This window comes from Rhododendron vialii, chromosome 9a (genome assembly GCF_030253575.1).
Source record: "Rhododendron vialii isolate Sample 1 chromosome 9a, ASM3025357v1".
Lineage (NCBI taxonomy): Eukaryota > Viridiplantae > Streptophyta > Magnoliopsida > Ericales > Ericaceae > Rhododendron > Rhododendron vialii.
In genome coordinates this window covers 32494528-32512297 of record NC_080565.1, presented here as the reverse complement: position 1 = coordinate 32512297, position 17770 = coordinate 32494528, and the positions used below count along the sequence as shown (strand labels likewise).

The 17770-nt window shown below is 38.0% G+C and overlaps 1 protein-coding gene and 1 pseudogene across 4 annotated transcripts in view; both read left to right on the top strand.

Moving 5' to 3' along the window:
- The window catches only part of LOC131301121 (probable LRR receptor-like serine/threonine-protein kinase At1g56140), a 477161-nt gene that overhangs the window by 25396 nt on the left and 433995 nt on the right, over positions 1-17770 (top strand). The gene's annotated exons all lie outside the window — the stretch shown is intronic.
- LOC131301154 (probable LRR receptor-like serine/threonine-protein kinase At1g56140) lies at positions 1947-16871 on the top strand (annotated as a pseudogene).

The window sequence follows — 17770 nt, the reverse complement described above, 5'->3', positions numbered from 1 at the left end:
AACTTGAAGATGACTTGATGCGGTGAAACTCCTTCGTACCAACATGAGTGAACAGGACATTTAGTGCTCGACTGCTTGTCGCCCATTCATTTTTCTCAATCTTTGGTGTACTTCGCACTTGGTTATGGAATGACGACTCCAGTTTCAGTTGGAGGTGTATATTTGACCTCACATGCAGTACTCCAGACATCCTCGTCGACAGCCTTTGAATAGGCTCCATCTTTTCCCTCCCGTGATCGGAGTTTGTTCTTTCTAGCGGCGAAGAGTTCGTTCTTTCTAGTGGCAAAGGTGTTACATGGTCTTGGGAAAAACTCGACCTCAAAAGCTAGCTATTGAAGTGAGTGAACCCTCACACTTATATACTTCATATTACTTTGGTTCTCAGACAATGTGGGCCTTTGTTTCACAGGAGGACAGTTTGAACTCAACTCCATTGCAAATCAAGGGTCCGCTTAGAACTCAACGATTCCACATTATAGGGACCCGCTCTGATACCGAATGAAATTCCAAGATTGATGCAAGGACTATTATTGGCCTTTGACTAGATTACTTCAATCACACAAGGATCAAAGATAAATCACGGGAAGGAATCATGTGGCCACTGGCTTTGAAGTTTGAACATAGGTGATAGAATACCTCTTGATGTCATGACTTGATTAGGTTTAGAGATCCATAGATCTTCATGTTTCTTCAAAATACACAGACCCTAGCACTCCCAGAAGTTTGGAGATGGAAATGAGAGCTCTGGGAAATGAATACAGCGCTCGGTACCGTAACTAATCCATTTTTATAGAGAAGCCACAACTTGACAATTTTGCTTGAGCGATGAAAAGTCACTCGAGCGAACTCATTTTCGCTCAAGCAAAAGCATCCAGTAGACCTTGCTTGACATCTCGCCTCATGGTCTCTGGAACAAATTTTCCAGCTTCAATATTGCTTCAATGCTTTCCGAAAACACTGGACTAATGACTACCAGAATCGTATTCAATAAAAGTCAAATACAAATTCCTTTTCACAACCCTAGACAGACACTTTAGAAAGAAAGTAAAAGAACCATACAAGTCAATAAAAGGGAATACATGCAAATGCGTGTTTTGGTCAAGAACGAGCCAACCAAAAGCGAGCTCGGCCTATAGAGCTTACATTTACCATGCAGTTGAAGTCAGAACCATGATTTATGAACTCAAGCTCTTAGTACCGTTTGTTGAAGTCTTCCCACTTACTGCTTCCCTTATTTACTGTTTTGTAACAGCGAAGTCTATGCTCTGAATGTTACTGGAGGAATCCCGAAGGAGCTGTGGTCTTTGACTTCCCTCACATATTTGTATGTCTACTCACTGATGTTGTAGTTTAAACAATCTTTCATTTTCCATTTCAGAAAAAATGTTACGTTTTCTCTATGTGAACTATGACACACTATCAAACTGAAACCTTCAAAATCGTGATTCTGATCGTCTCCATATATCTACATGTGTAATGCATCGTTGGATAATTTTTTTTTAACTATGTCATTCAAAATTCTCTCTCATCACATAATGGTTTACTAAGTTTCCTCCATATTTTGCAGGAACTTGGTCCAAAATTACCTGACTGGTCCCCTGTCTTCACCCATTGCCAATCTAACTCAAATGCAGTCGCTGTAAGTCACCTTATTTTTTATTTAACGTTGTTTGCAGGTCGTTAATATTTTACCCATGTCTAGCTTAACTCCTTTAACAATCTGACACCTCATTTAATTATTTTCAGGTACCTGGGGTATAATGCATTATCGGGGGAGGTTCCAAAGGAACTTGGAAAACTAACTAATCTCACACAATTCTATGTTATTCTTGTGTCCACAACTGTGTCATTTACGTAACATATTGTAATTTGGATTTTTTTTTATATCTAAATCAGTTGTTTGCTGCAGTGGCATTGAGTTCCTTATTCCATTGAAATTTGGAGTCACTCGTACGTGTAACTGAAAGATGAGCCTATTTTCTGATGTTGTTAACTTGGTAATTTGCAGAAGCATTTGCATGAATAACTTCTCTGGCTCTCTCCCATCAGAACTGGGGAATTTGGTAAAATTAGAGTATCTGTAAGTGCTGAGACATTCCCTAATCTATTTTCTCTCTTCTTTTTTTTTTTGTTGAGTAAAAAGGGTGAGGAGGGAGTGACGGGGCATAGCAACTCTCTCTTGGGAGTGACCACAAGGACTCCAGACCTACGGTGGGCCCTGGAAGGGACCAAAGAGCCATAACGACTACCGCCCCACCAAGGGCTAGTGGACTACTACCGGGCATCGCATGAGGACCAAGTTCGAGTGGGGGTTGTTAGCACGTTTCGAACTGGTGACCTCCTAACCAAAAATCAGCAGTTACAAAAATCCACCCGGTTATAGGAATTAAACCAAACCAAGTTCCTAACAGAGAAACTTTAATAATTTCGGTTTTTTAATACAGTTAATAAAACTGAAGTTCTTTATATACTAGTTCATGGCGGACTGGCTGCTATGAATTCTATGTGGAGTAGCTGGCACATATTCTAGTTTCTCTCCTTCTCCACAACTATTTTGCAGTAAAGGAACCCTAATGTGTTCTCAAGTTTCACATATTCTATAAGGCTGGCATTGCATGCAAAAAGTTCGAGCATCATACTTACATAATTCTCCGCCTTGACAGCTACTTCCACAGTTCTGGAGTCAGTGGAGCTATTCCATTTACATTTGCTGCTCTACAAAACCTCACAACAGTGTAAGAGCTTTCGGGCTCATCCTTTGTCTTATTTGGTGAACTTGAGCATGTTTTTAATAGTAGTAATTGTTTTTGTGATCAAGAAAGAATTTTTTTTGAGGGTTTCAGGTGGGGTTCGGATAATGAACTCACAGGGAGCATACCTGAATTCATAGGGAACTGGTCAGAACTTAGAGAACTGTAAGCAATATGTACGCCGTATCCTCTTTATTTCGACCATCGTACCTTGATCATTGCTTTACTTAAAACTAGATAACAATATTTAGGTGCTTTTTTAATTAAAGTATTGATACTTCATTTAGTAACCTCTATTTTATGTAATCTGTGAATTTATGTAGTTAGTTCTTCTGTAGGATGTTTCAAGGAAACGCCTTTGAAGGTGGAATACCGTCAACATTTTCTAAATTGACCTTGTTGACGGACTTGTGGGTGTTAACTCTTTCTACATCTTTTCTTCTTGTTTAGCATATGAATGATGTTCACTTCTCTTCTATAACATACTGCCTTATTATATAGGAGAATAAGCGATTTATCTAACGGAAGCTCTTCACTGGCATTTCTGAAAGATATGACGTCTCTGGAGACCTTGTAAGGCAACACTGTTATAGTTGACAATCAATATTGATATATTTTCGTCTTTACGATCCTCCATTATTGTTTACAAACTTAACGTAACTAAGTGGTTTCTCACCTAGCAGAATTCTGAGGAATAACAATATTTCTGGTACTATCCCCTCCAATATTGGTGATTTTCAGAGTTTGTCTCAACTGTAAGTTATAACTGCTAAATTTGCATCGGCTTCCATATGTTTCAACCTAAAAGTTTGGCAGTTGATAATCACATTGATGAGGATGGGTCAACATCTCTCTATTAAGTAAATGTAAACGTCTAGTTTTTAACGTTTTACAGCAAACTTGTAACAACCATGTTCTGTCTAATTCTCAGGGATTTGAGCTTTAACATTTTAACTGGACCAATTCCAGATTCTCTCTTCGATTTGGACTCTCTCTCTTACTTGTAATAAACATTCTCCTTCTGATAAACAAGCTGTGCAATGTTTTTTTCGAAAAGCATTTTAGAAAATATGAATGTTTATGAGTTGAACTAGTTCCTGTATGTTCAGGTTTCTTGGGAATAATAAATTGACTGGAATGCTTCCCGCACAAAAGAGTCCTCTTCTGCAGATGTAAGTCAGTATTACATAACCATTCATAGTTCAAGGAGATTGTATGCAGGTGGTACTTGGACGTTAATGGTCATTATGTATGTAGAGTTCCTAGATTATTTCAGAAGCATAACCCATTACTGTACAGTCATAATATCTGATTACTTATTAAATTGTATAGGTTCAATTTTGGGCGACTCGTTATGGAGTAAATTGTTTATAACTTTAAGACCGCATCGTTTATAACTTTAGACATAAGAAGGAAACAGGTAGGATTGCCAATATGTCCATCATTTGTTGCTTTGAAAAAATTTCATGTTAATGCGCATCTTGCTACTATGTTTTGGTGTATGAGGAGACATGGATACACAAATATGAGAACCTGTATCGTAAAGAAGCGTTTGGCCATTTACCACAAAAAAAAAAAGAAGTGTTTGGGAAATGAAAACTTGATTCATGCAGTCATGGTAGTATACTGATATGTAAGCTGATGACGAAATCTGAGGCTTCAGCGGTCAAATGTAAGACTGAACAATTTATCGGTTCTCAGTAAAACGAAAATCTCAACTAAGCATCCCCATTATGTCGTTGCCTGCAGAGATGTGTCATACAATCAATTATCGGTGGAACTTCCATCTTGGGCAAAGAACAGGTGATTCTCTCTGTGCTGTACGTTTTTAATGGTATTCTGTGGTCTATGAACATTTAGTGATGCAAAAAGAAAGTTGGGTCATTTCCCATATACAATTTGAGTGTTGAACAGCATGATGATAGTGCTGTTTAATGCACGAGTTTGTTAATTTTAGAGGATGTATGATCCTAAATGTAAACGGAAAACGGATATTTTTCAATTTGTTCTGATATGAGATACCATGTCTGGATCGGATTCTAGAGTTTATTTCCTCACCCACAATTTCTGTACGCAGCTGACTGAGATATACTGCTTAATTTTTGTATCCCTTTCTTCTATTCAGTGTTCTTGTGTAGTGGGACCGGACTCTAGATGAAACTGGCTGCCATCTGTTTTTCACTTTCAAAACCATAGATGAAAATTTTGCTATGTGATTTGTGCAAAATGATTGTTAGAGGTGCAGCAAATGGGGCCTAAGTGAGAAGTTAACTAGAGAACTTTGGTAGCATTTTTTCACGGCAACTGCAGAGATATAGAATTGCCATGGTGTGAGATTTTGAACCTCCTCCAGAATCCTGATAAAAACAGCTCACTCATGTCCTTCAAAACAAGTCCTGGAGTAATCATACTTGAAAGCTTAAACATTGATTAGTTATACTCCATGCTCATGTTCTTTGTTTCCACAAGATGTTGCTAACTGTACCTGATGAATCATTCAACTTCAATTGCGTTAGTTATGTGGCAAATTCAACTTGCACTAATCTATATCCATTCTTCTTCTGCATACAGTGTTCTGGCTACAGGATTGGATTGTATTCAAGAGAACTTTCCTTGCCTTGGGGGTATTCCCAGTTCTCGTAAGTGTAAGTGCTATTTAGAACCTCCCCTTACTCGTGATTCTGAGATGGGACACATAAATTCTATGATGCGGGAAAGCGGATCTTTGAGTTTAGTGTTCTTTGAACCATCAAATCCTTTTGATTCTAAAAGTAGGTCAACTTAGACTGGTAACTGTTAGCTGACTTGGTACACAATGCTGGGCTCTTTTCCTAATTGTTTAAGCTTTTGGAATAATTGGTGACTTGATGGTATTAGAACTTCAGTTTATAGAAGGTCCTAAGTTAATCCAAGTCTTGTAACTTCTGTTCATTCCATTGTTTTATGTTACCATGCACTCTCTATGTGTGCATCTGTCCACCTTATTCGGTGTTGCTTTGATTGCCTCTTGATATGTAGGAATGGGGCCGTACTGTGTACTGTTGTGTATGTGGTCATGCAAAATCCTTTCATGCGGTTAATTTTTTTGAAGACCACTGCATTGAGTTTGATTGTGGTACTGCATTGAGTTTGATTTTGCCGATGAAAGGCCATAAGAAACCATCTTTTTTTTCTTCTTTTTAGGTGACAATTTTATACTTGTCAGATGAAGTGAGAAATTCCTTTCCTTGATAATGTCAAAACTTCACATGTAAAATGCAGCGAAGTCAAGTTTGTCTTCATATAGTGTAAATTCCCACTTCTAGAAGTTCATTAAACCCATAAGATGCATCACATGATCAAGGAGATGTGGCTGTTTTTTCATTTTTTCTGGTGCACCTTTTTGAACTCTAATCTGATGAATTCCTCTTCCCCGATGGTTTGCAGATTCCGGCTTTGCGATTAATTGTGGTGGTCAAGAGATAACATCATCTAGTAGTCAGATTGTATATGAGTGGGATAACGACGTTCTTGGTCCAGCTACTTATTATGAGGCTAGTACAAAAAGGTGGGCAGTAAGTAATGTTGGGGAGTTCAACAGTACAAAGGCTACCCAGTATACGAGTGTCTCTTCATCTCAGGTCATAACTAATTCGGACTCGAGGCTGTTCCACACAGCACGGATATCACCGGGATCACTAAGATATTTTGGGCTGGGACTTGAGAATGGTAATTACAGTGTGACTCTCTATTTCGCAGAGACAGAATTCTTAAATCCCCCATCTTGGAAAAGTCTTGGAAGGCGTGTTTTTGATATATACATCCAGGTCAGTGCCGCGTTATCACAATTGTTTTTTTTTTTTTTTGATAGTCCTCATCTTTTTTTTGAAAGAAAAAATAACTACGAAGAAACAAGCAAGGCATACCTTCCATTACAGGAGACAAACAACAGAACAATAACTACAAGCTAGGAACAGCAGCAGGAGTCCTAGGAGCAATCTGCCAAGAACAGCATAGGGCCAAATTTAGGGGGGTCAGCTTTACATTGGAGAAATTGGACCCCTTAATTCGAATATCAAATGTAATTTTCTGGAGAAAGAAGATTGGGGTCTTTGAATCCCCTGAAAATCATGCAATTCCTTTCTTCCCAAATATAGTAGACCATAGCTGCCCAAGTCATTTTCCTAATGGTGTTCGTGAAAAGATTTGCCACAGAACTTCCCTACTGTGGCCACGTAGTTCTTTCAAATGGGCGGCTAAAGAAAAGGTGGTACATGTCTTCATTATGCAGATTACAAAGAAAACATATAGGGAAGATTCGCATGCCCCAGCTGATGATTTTATCCTTTGGTCTGTTATTTTCGTAACAAAAATATAATTTATAAAATAAGGAAATAGCTATTATTCCGAAGAATAGGGGTTAAGTTCGAGATCGGGAAGTAAAATAATACGTTGTTGTACTTCCAATCAATGTCTAACTTAATTCAAAAAGCAAATGGAAGTTGGATTTTGATTTGAGCAAACTAAAACTAACTAGAAAGAGATTAAGTTTTGGAAACTGATGAGAGAAAAGGGACTAGGGTTTCGATTCAACCTCCCCTTGCATTATAATTGTGGCGAAGTCAAGGGTTTCATTCAACTTGTAACCAGACCACAGATAGGGTAGCAATTCCTATCATTAATCCCCGAAAGACTATCTCAACATGGCATGGATCGTCTCATTGGATTTAACCAACGGCACAACCCGTCTCACTTTGTATAATCTATCTCAAAGCTTATCACGAAATAATGAAAACGATCGTACAACGGTGCTTGATATCATGAATACAAACACAAAAGATAAATCGGAAAAATAGTGACTTTTATAAAAATTATAAATAATCCAAAGTCATATAATTAATTGTTAAATAAAAACCGGCCCTTAAAATCTAAACAATCATACTTACTTGGAGAAGCATCCTCGTTGCCCGAGCAAGAGTGTTTAGCCGATCATGGAGTTTTTCCCTCTGCAACGGTGCGTGTGAAAAAAGATCCCCCGGAGTTCGGTTGCTGTCCCTTTTTATATTCATCCCATTCCACAGTTTTCTAACTAAGAGAATAACCTTCCTTTTTGTCTTGATTCTATTGCCTTCACCAATTGTAATTTAATGCCCCTTAACATGCATCCACCAATCATCTTCCAAATAATTTTCTCTCGTGCAAGCTCAAACCATATATTCTTTAATTAATTGGTGGAGCATTGGGCCCACCATTAAGAAATATTTTAGACCACTTAACCGGCAACTTCACAAGCCTGAATTATCGATTCAACTTCTGGACCATCTTTCCACTAATAAATCGAAGGCCAAATTGGTTGGACTGTCACTATTTGTTCGCTTTTCACATTTAACTCCTCAATTTAGCTCCGAATGTCATCCAACAGTTCCGCAGATCCTGAAACGAGCAAAACGAGTATCAAACCCCAAGTAGTGTGCAAAATGGATATAACAAGCCTAAGTTAAGGGGCGTAAATAGGTGTATTTGCTCATAGCATCCTTAGGCCATCCAAGGAATGAAAAGATGTCGAGGAATGGACATGGAGTACCAGATTAGGTGATGCCAGTGTATTGTAGGTTGGTGCATTCTGATAGCATATCAAGTATATGCAACCCTAATGGTAGAATGTGAAGAGATTGTCCATGGAACTTTATCAAGTCTAGCATAGTTAGGATGGAAATGTGGAAGACGAGCTGTTGGTAAAGGCCAAGTCCGTTGAGTGATATAAACAAGATTTGTACACTTCAGCATCAGTACGGATACCTGATGAAGGGCCAAAATATATGCTTAGGGGCCCTTGAGGCAGCCAATTGTCGTGCCAGAGGAATGTGCTATTCCCATCACCAATAATATGCTTGATAAAGGGTCTGGCAATAGCCCTGAAGGCTAAGAATTTTTCTCCATGTCCATAAACAGCTAGAAGGAACTTCAAGAGTCCAGAAACTCTTTCTTTGAATAAGATGCTTATAGCACCACTTAACCCATAGATAATTATGATGAGAGCAAATATATCACAGCTGTCATAGGAAGTATGCATGATTCCATTCCTTAATCCCTCTTAAACCAAGTCCTCCTTTTTTAGGCAAGCAAACATTAACCAAGCAGCTTTGTTAGAGTGCGAATATGCTTCAGTACTAGTCCGTAGGAAGTTTCTGAAGAGCTTCTCAATATTCAAGCAAACTGAGTTGGGAAGAACAACATGCATGGTCAAGGAAACTTGTATACGAAAAAGGACTGACTTTATGAGTTGCAATCTTCCAGCGTATGATAAAGGACTTATTGGCCCGACTTCTGATTTTATCCTGGATTTTAGAAATGAGACCTTTGCAATCTGCCACAGAGAGTTTTGAGGATAATAGGGGGACATCCAAATATCTAACTGGAAGTGTACCCATTTGGAAGCCCAACAGAGAACACATGATCTCCTTGTCCTGATTTTACATGGCTAAAAATACACCCTACTCTTGATCTTGTTAGGCTGCAGACCAGAGTATTAACAACTTGAAAAGACTGATTGTTGGGGTAGCACAGAATAAACAAGTCATTGGCAAACATATGTGAGTAATCCCTAGTTCTTTCAACCGGGGGTGGTATGAGAAATACCTTGAATTAATGTGAATTTGGAAGCTCCTCGAAAAGAATTCCATGACCAAGGTGAATAGGTATGGGGAGAGGGGTGTTACACTGTTTTGGGTAGAGCTCATCTCCAAAAGTTAGCTATTGGGTGAGGGAGCCCTCGCGCTTATATACTTTATGTTACTTTGGTACCGAGGCTAGCTATATGGTACTTTGCTTCATACCCTCCCTCAAGCGCAACGTGCTCACTCAGCAGCACTTGCTATGTGTAGGTCCGAGACACGCACCCTACCCATTTTTGGTACCTAGCATTGATACTACAATAAACCTTAAAGATCACAACTATTGGCGGCGATTGTAAGTTTTCCATCACGCTCCTGCTACCGTGATAGATCTGGGTGTGATTTGTAAGTTTTCCATCACCCAGATCCATCAGATCTTTTGACGATCAAATGAAGTGACAGCAGATCTTTTGCTAATCAAAATTAGTTGTTGGTCACCAAAAGATTTTCTTGGGGCGAAATTGTTAGTTTTAGCTAGTAAATTTAGTAGACAATAGTGTTTTTTGTTGTAGTGTTCACTTTGTATTTTATGAAAATTATCACAACCTGCAAATTGTAACATTATAGACAAAACTTTAGATTTTTTTTTTTAAACTAACTATTTCACATGAATTTTGTGTTTATATTGAATTTCAATTTCAATGGTGGCTTCTCAATTGGATTTTGATACTTTTCAGATAAGGTTAAGCCATAATAATATAATTTCTTTTTTACCTAATGTGTCAAACGTATACTTGGAAAACATCCGAAATAACTAAATTTCACAACTATAATAAACCATAAAAATCACGGCTCGCCCATGTGAAAATTGGGTACTAGTGGAATAATCCACCCGTCGTTGAAGAAACAACTGGGCACTGGTGGAATTAACCCAGTTGTGGGATTTGCCTTCTCTCTCTCTCTCTCTCTCTCTCTCTCTCTCTCTCTCTCTCTTTGGGTGTGAAGATAAAGATGAAACGCAAAGATTTTTTGGGATGAGTGTAATTAGGGTTTATCTTCTTACCTTTTGTAAAAAAAAAAAAAAAGAACTTTTCAAAGTTCTTAAATGATATCATTTTTCTCACATAACTTTTCAAAGTCTACCTAAATGAGTACCATTCCACCCACGTGAAAATTCAAACTGCGCGCCTAAGTGGATAGGCTTTTTATCTCGCCGCAAGAGTGAGATCATTTATCTCACTTTTTCCCGTGCTAAAGTTTTTTTTCATGTTACAAGGATGAGGTCATTTCTCTTTTATCTCACCACAAGAGCGAGATCTTTTATCTTTTTTTTTTTCAACCTAAAATCTTTTATCACGCCACAAGGGTGAGGTCTTTTCTCTTTTTAATCACGCCCACAAGGATGGGTGAGGTCTTTTCTCTTTTTTATCACGTCCATAAGAGCAAGATCTTTTCTCTTTTTTTTCCGCCTTAAAATCTTTTATCACGCCGCAAGAGTGAGGTAGTTTTTCTTTTATCTCGCCGCAAGAGCAAGGTCTTTTATTTCTCGCTAAAACCCACTTTTTATCTCAGCTTTGGACTTAAACTAAGATAAAAAAATTTAAGCACTATTTTTTATCACGATTTCACTGAAAATCGTGATCTTTGTAAATCTGCTTAGTGTGATGCATATCTATTATTGTAGTAGTGTTATATACCATAGTACACGGTTTTGGACAGAAGTCAACACCAAAAACTAGCTACTGAAGTGAGGGTGCCCTAACACTTATATTATTCATACTATTACTTTGGTACCCTTTGAGACTTTGCTTCACAAGGGGATCCCCTTAAGTTGCTACTATTTTTTTGGTTCTTAAGTTATCAACCTCTTCATTATAGGGGAATTTGGTTCGGAAAGATTTCGACATAAAAAAGGAGGCCGGTGGGGTATCTTTCAAAGCTGTTCAGATTGATTTACGAGCTCAGATATCAAAAAACTACCTTGAAATCCATCTATTTTGGGCTGGTAAAGGGACTTGCTGTGTACCTACTGACGGTACATATGGACCTTCTATTTCAGCAATCAGTGCTGTCCAAGGTAATATGTTTTGTAAATATTTGATGCAAGTTTAAAAATGTTAGTTCCAATTTTCTTATGACTAAGATTTTCTACAGATTTCATTCCCACTGTTGGTAAAAACCCTACATCCGGCAAAAAGAGTAAGACTGGTATGATTTTGGAGATTGTTGTTCCTGTTGGAGTTGTAAGCTTTCTATCTTTCCTTGCGCTCTATTGGTTTGTCCTTTGCCGAAAAGGGCCGGGATGGGACGACGATGAAGGTAAAAATACGCAGGAAAATAGTATGCCGAGTGTGTTATTGGGCTATGACTTTTGTTGTCCTGTGTGTGTTTCTGCTATTGTTTATTTGTAATGTTGTTTTAGATGTATGGGTCCTATGCTAGTTATTTTTGTGTTCTTAGTAGCGTTAGGATTGCTAAATGCTTTATGTGTGATTCGTGGCGTGTTCAGACATGATGGAGGTATGTGTAAATGTTCTCTTAAACACTCCCCTTTCTAGCCAACCAGCAATCCTATTATAAAATAGCTCATCCCTCCCCTTTTTTTCTCACCAGTGACTACCTTAAATCCTCAGGTTTTCTTTGTTGAATGAGGGAAAAAAAGTAAACCCATAGTCGAAGAAACACATTTTGGCACTGCCCTTAGTGTCCTGCCCAAAATTAGTATGTTGTAATAACCACTGTCTTACATCATCTGCTACTCCCTATGTCTCATTTTTTTGTCCACTTTGACTTTAATAGGCGAAAGTACATAAACACCCCATCAACTATCATTTTTTCTCACGAAGACCCCCTCACATTTAAGAGCGCCCATACAGACCCCCTCAACTAATATCCGTTACCCAAGTGACACCCTTCCATCTCTAAACCTTTGCGATGAACCCCCTCATCCATAAATCCGACAAAATACCCTTATTGCATTACATATATACACCCCCTCTAACCCTTCTCTTTCTTCTCTCTACAAACAGCCTCCAATCAAAACCCAAAATTAGCAAACAGGTCTTAAACTTTGGTTCATATATATATATATATATATATATATATATATATATATATAAATAAACACTTCATCTCAACCATTAAAATCAATTATTGGATTAAAACTTAAAAGAACATTATTCTCTTCCCCATCTCAATCACATGTAATCTCTCCCTCTCCATTTAAGCTATTCTCTCTCTATACCCTAACCGACTAACCACTGGTTCCGGTGACCTTTTTCCTCTCTCCTCCAATACATACACACACTCTCTCTAAAGAAAAGTTTTAAAAAATAGAGATGGGAAAAGCAACGTAGCAGCTGCGTCCGATCTACTGCCACCACCATTCTCCTCGACTTCTCTTTTCCCACACCTCTCTCCTTTCCCTCATGTTCTTCCCTTCTCATTTCTTATCAGCAAAAGAACCACCGCGGCATCGGTCACCGTCGCACCACGATTTTGAGCTATTTTTTATGGTTATATATAGAAAGTTCTCTTTAAAATGATTGATGTAAGGAAAAAAGAAATTGTATAAAACGAAATAAAAAAAACAAATAGAACAACGACTGATAGAATAAAGGTATAATATAAATGCTAGGGGGTCTTCATGGAACAAAGTGATAATTGAGGGGGTGTTTATGTACTTTTGCCTTATAAAAAAGGGTATCTTAGTCATTTCCTCCATTCCGTTAACAGAGTTAGCATTTTTTCCGTTTTTAGTAATTGAGGGGGTCTGTATGGACGCTTTTAAATGTGATGGGGTCTTCAAGAGAAAAAGTGATAGCTGAGGGGGTGTTTATGTACTTTTGCCGACTTTTAATTGTCCTAAAATATTGTATATTTTTAAAGACTAATGGATCAAAAGCTATACAATACCCCTTTTACACCTTACTATTTGAGTTAAAGTAATCATTTTCCAAAGGTAGAAGGGTACGTAACTTTTGGAACATTGAGCTTTTATTGGTGTAATGATTATGTTCCTTAAAACGTTCTATTCTAAATTGGTTAAACAAATTGGGATGGAAGGAGTAACAATGTGCTACAGAATGATAATGATCATCCTTTAAGCGTAATAGATACGTAAGTTGAGTATTAATTTCCTTGCATATTCACAAACACTGGTTTTAACTGTACTTGCAGATCTTCTAGGGATGGATGTTAGGCCCTACACTATCAGTTATGCAGAACTAAAGGCTGCAACAGAAGATTTTAATCCTTCAAACAAACTTGGGGAGGGAGGCTTTGGACCCGTTTTTAAGGTAAACATCCTTCTAATAAAAGACAGGCTGTCCTGGAACAACTTCATATTGCTTTTATGAAATAGCCCCATAAAATAGCACCCATCGACGGACTCCCTTGAATATTGCCACTTCACCTCTGCTTTTCCCTCTTGTATATGGATGGCAGCAGTACGCTTGTACCATCACATTTTTGCAGTGCTTTTCGTTAAAATAAGACCATGGAAAATACAAACCCTGCTATTCTAGATTGCTTGCTTAGAACAACAATTTATTGGTCCATACCATTTTTGCTTTTCATCAGATCAGAAACCGTGGTCGGGACTACACAATATTTCTCAAAATTTTAAAATTTTCATATTCTCTAGGGAACACTTAATGATGGGAGGGTTATTGCTGTCAAGCAACTGTCTGTGGCCTCCCGCCAAGGAAAGGATCAATTTGTTGCAGAGATTGCTACAACATCTGCTGTTCAACACCGAAATCTTGTGAAATTGTACGGATGCTGCATTGAGGGGAACAAACGACTAATTGTGTATGAGTATCTTGAAAATAGGAGTCTTGATCAAGCATTGTTTGGTACAGGACATCCCCTTTATTATCAATGCAAATTATAGATCTTGAATATGGTGAATAAGTGAAAAGTTTAACTGTTTGGCATTTGTCAAACAGGGAAGACAAGTTTGTTTCTTAACTGGCCCATCCGCTTTGATATATGCTTGGGTGTAGCAAAGGGTCTAGCTTATCTTCATGTGGAATCTCGGCTTCGCATTGTGCATAGGGATATGTTAAGGCCAGCAATATTCTTCTTGACTCTGACCTCAACCCCAAAGTTTCTGATTTTGGTTTGGCCAAACTTTTTGATGACAAAAAGACCTACATCAGTACCCGTGTTGCAGGGACATTGTAAGATTCTCCGCAGTCAATCTCCATGTATTCTTCAGTGTTATTGGTTTCAATATTCTATTTTGGTACTGTTTGTAGCTGAAGTATTAACTTACATGTGATATGAAATTTCAATGGTTACTGATGCAGAGGGTATCTTGCACCTGAGTATGCTTTGCTTGGGCAACTTACAGAAAAGGCCGATGTGTTTGGCTTTGGTATTGTAGGTTTGGAGATTGTTAGTGGAAGGCCAAATACTGACTCGAGCTTGGAAGAAGAAAAGATCTATCTCCTTAAATGGGTATGTTTCACTTTCTTTTAGGCACTCATTAGTTGTTGATCCTTCGAAAAGTTCCAAATGGCTGCATATTCGGTTGTGGGCACAGTTTGTTTTGACTGTGGTTATTGATTCGGCTACATCTTTTTATAATTCTTTAAAAAGAAGGAAGGATTATTCTATCTTGGAAACTTTAGGATGTTTCACTTGAGCATCATTAGAAACAAGATAAGTTGTTCAAATACTGCACAAAGAAACTTATAAATCCCCTGTATCTCTGAAACTGAATTCTAGTATTCTTGGTGTTAAAACGTGCATCAATGCCAATGAATATCTAATTCACTCATCCTTTCACCTAGCCCAGAATGGGTGCTTGCTTGACCGATTCTGAATCCTAAAATAATGGGTTGCCCCAAGCGTAGGGCGGAGACCGACGTAGCACAATATCCGGTAAGTCCAGATTCGAATCCACAAAGACGGTGATGTGTGCTGATTAAAAACTCGGGTTGTTACTGATTAAACTGGGCTCTTAGGTAGCCACCCCTTGTCGTTTGATTGAGATTTAATTAAAACCTAGAAATTGATTGTACTTTTCAAATAATTAAAGGAGGTATGGTCGTAGGGTTCACAGCACTCACAACCAGTCTGGATTTACTTGCTCCATTCAGTGTTCTTAAAAATGTTCAATTGAAAAAGATACCCCACAAGATGCGAAACCTTAGGGTCGCCGTTTACCCATGCGCAGCGGAGAATGAGTTTTGGACCCCCATTCCCCCGTTCACATGGGCTCCGACAATGCCCGGGTTTGTCTGCGGAAAGTATTTTACCAATCTAAAGTTAATTTTTACATTTTTTATTTCAAAATAGGAGCAGAGCGTATCCGAACCGGCCACGGTGTACTAATCACCCCGCGACCCTACCTATTCAAACTACTCACTCATTATTAAGCAAGAAACAAAATAAACCCTAGATTGAAACATGCTTCTATTACGCGAGATAGAAAATAAACATAAAATAACAACTAATTGAATACCAGCGAATAACTTTTATTAAAAATTGAAATTAAAACTAGTTACCGGAGTGCGAGTAATTGAACAAGACATCAAAAACTTAAAAGGAAGAGAGAATACTAAACAATATTGCCGCAACCCTGTTCTTCCGTTCTTTTCTTTTTCTCCCAAAAGCTGCTGACAGAACAACCTAAAGTCAATTGGGTAAAGTGTTTATATAGGAATTGAAAACCTTAATCACACAAAGGCCCTTGAACTTCAGAAAATAATAAATGAACCACTCGATTTTGGATCATTTCGCATTTTAACCCCAAACTTCTTTAAAATCTTCTTTTTATCCAAAGTCTCAGACAACGGGCTCGAACAACCTATAAACAACAAAAGAACAAAATAAAAATCAATTAACCAAAATAAATGACTAGCAAATATAGTTTGGAGGGCCAAAATATGTATATTTTGGCATTTATCAGTGCTTCCCACTCTGGTTAATTACATGATTCTATGACATTCCTTTCTTCCCTCCTTTTTAGGCCTGGCATGTGCATGAAAACAACCGTGAAGTTGAGCTAGTGGATGCTAGATTGTTAGAATTTGACGAGGAAGAAGTAAAACGAGTTATACAAGTAGCTCTTTTGTGCACCCAGATATCTCCATAGCAACGCCCCTCCATGCCGCGTGTAGTGGCGATGCTTTTAGGAGACATTGAAGTTAGTGCAGTTACTTCACGGCCTGGATATTTGACTGACTGGAACTCAGACACATCCAGTTTTATGACTACGAATATTCTGAGTGCAGAAAACGTACATAGCCAATTCAGTTCATCAACGAGTCAGATACTCTAAATGCAACGAACATAGCCAATTCTGTTCATCAACGAATGCAAGCATGGCAGCAAAACCAGGGTTAGAGATTTTCAACGTAATAAATGGGTTTTTATTTGGGATTTTTTGAAAAAAAAATTCTTTTTTGTATTTTGATAGATTTTTGTGAAATTTTGCAACACCTTTAATTTCACATGGATTATGACTTTATGTGAATAATTATAACACTCATTAAATTGGAATGTGTTTATTGGGAAATGAAGTGTAACATGGGGGTGCCTACTAGGGGCATTGTCCTTCCCAATTAATTGATGTCTACTGGAGGTATGGCTCTATGCAAAAAGGTGCCCTGGTAAGAGGAATGATTTTTCCTAGTTAATTGTCTTCAAAAGACGTGATTCTTCTTAATGTGTCTAATAAAGATGTGGCTTTTCATGAAAGGGTGTCTGTAAGTATGTAAATAGATCCTTTGTAAAGGCGAAAGTCTATCGACACAGACAAAGGGTGCACATATCGGGCACAGATTTCGATGTGGGGCCTACTACGGTTCCCACACAAAAAATTTGAGTAATTCATTAAATTTAAAATATTTTTTCAAAGGCTCTCATGAAAAATCAATTCAATCCGATACCTATAAGTACTCGATCTAATCATATAAGTTTTCATTTAGGTTCAAAGTTGAATGAAAAGTTAGATGATTAGATCAAGTACTTCTAGGTATCGGATTGAGCTGATTTTTTGAGCGCAGGGGGGGGGGGGGGGCGTGTTGGGGGACCCTTGAAAAAATGTTTCAAATTTAATGAACGGCTCAGATCATTTATGTGGAATCCTTAGTGGGCCCCACATCGAGATCTATGCACCCTTTGTCTGCGTGAATAGCACCTCTGTTTGTAAAGTCATTCAACATATCAAAAACTTCATATTGAGTTGTTCTCTCCACACACACTCTCTGTATTTTAGGCTTACTAATATTCTGGTATTTTGAAGAAATAGAATATTCGTTTTGGTTCTTTTACGTTTGCTTAGTGGATATTATATCTATGATCTCCGTTATGCAATAGGAGTAGCAAACAAAAAGAACTCTGAGTTCGGACTTCGTTGTGACCATGTCGTTACAATATCAAATTAAAACAAAATTTTTACAACTACTGCATAGA